This window comes from Cyprinus carpio, chromosome B17 (assembly GCF_018340385.1).
Source record: "Cyprinus carpio isolate SPL01 chromosome B17, ASM1834038v1, whole genome shotgun sequence".
Lineage (NCBI taxonomy): Eukaryota > Metazoa > Chordata > Actinopteri > Cypriniformes > Cyprinidae > Cyprinus > Cyprinus carpio.
Genome location: NC_056613.1, coordinates 890,266 through 891,997, shown reverse-complemented (window position 1 = coordinate 891,997; position 1,732 = coordinate 890,266).

Sequence of the window (1,732 nt, the reverse complement as noted above, 5' to 3'; positions counted from 1 at the left end):
AATGCTGTACTTTTGAACTTTTATTCATCTGTGAATCCTGAAAATAAATTATCACAGTTTCCACAAAATATGTGCAGCACAACAGTTTTCAACATTGATAATAATCAGAGATGTTTCTTGAGCAGCAAATCATCATATAGAATGATTTCTGAAGATCATGTGACTCTGAAGACTGGAGTAATGAGCTGAAAATACAGCTGACATCACAGAAATAAATTACACTTTAATAGAATTCACAAGAAAACAGCTGTTTAAATTGTAAAAATATTAAAAAATTTACACTATATTTTATAAAAAAAAAACAGCCTTGATGAGCAGAAGAGACTTCTTTCAGGAACATCTGAATGTCACGTTTAACCATTTTTTAAATTTATTTATTAATTTTTTTTTTTTTACATTTTTTGGCAAGCAACAGACAAATATAATGTTTCATTATATGGCACTCAATTCCAAGCATCCTTTTGAACATGGACTATCCCTCCGTATTAAAACTCCTTGGCTGTCACCCTTCTCGGTCACTCTCAGACGTCCATGTCTCTACTATTCCAACAGAACAAAACTGCGGCACCTTCTAGGACAATCTGCAGGCGGGATCTGCGACTACCCCTGCTGCCGCCGTCCCGCGTTCAGTCTGTTCATCTGTCAGACCTGGCCGCCGATGATGGTGATGATCTGCTTCGCAAGTGTTTCAGCGAGGACGTCTCTCCTGCTGTCGCGTTCCACACCTGTGAACCACAGCGAGCCGGTCTGGGAGCACTGTAATGAAGTCAGCGAGAACCTCCCTGCATGATAACGGATATTCAATCCCAGAAACAACACTGGAGACCATGATGAGGTGTCAGAGCAGGTTGATGAACTTGGGAAAATCATGGCGGAGTCTTTAAGTGTGTGTCAAGAAAATCAGCAGCGAGTGTTTGGACCAGGAGCGAACGGCGAGGAGAGCAATCAGTGATGATGCGTTTTAAACTCAGTGAGATTTGTTGCAGAAGCACAATGATTTCCGCTTTTGTGACAACTGTATTTGGTTTGGCCAGTTTTGGCAAAACAATTCAGAATTCTGTTTTGTATTAGCTTTTTTGATGGTTATTTTACTTTTATACGCAGAACATAACCATGTGTGTTTGCATGAGATAGATAGCTATACAGTATTCACAAGCGTGTTATGTGCAGTATTCAATACTTTCCTGAAATTTTTTGTTTTGTATTATTTTTGACATACAAAAACAGTTTGGCCTAGCTTGAGACTTAGTTTGCACGTACTTTTAATTGGTTTACTTTTACTCAAACATTTACAAAGCAGTATTCATATTCACGTGAGTGCACTTGCCATTAGTGGAAAAACTGGAATTTAAAGTTTGAAAGACTCACAGTTCATCAAAACCATGTGTCTGTCGTCAATTTTATTTTTTTAGATTGGTTTAAGTGATCAGAAGAACAGCTGTTCTATTAAAGGTAACCAACGTACTTTACACGAATATTCAATTTAATTTACAGTTCATCATTTTAGGCAGCTGTTGATTTAATTCTCCACTGAGTGGTTTGCTTTTAATTATGACTGAAAATGAAACACTTCTTAATTTAACTGTGCTATCGATACCTATTTTTATATTTCCAAATTACTTGAGCTACTCATTTTGTGTTTACTATTTTTATTACTGGATGTAGATAATTAAATGCTATTTGCAAATCACATTTGGTTTAGTAGTTATTGTACACCTTAATTAAGTTGAGA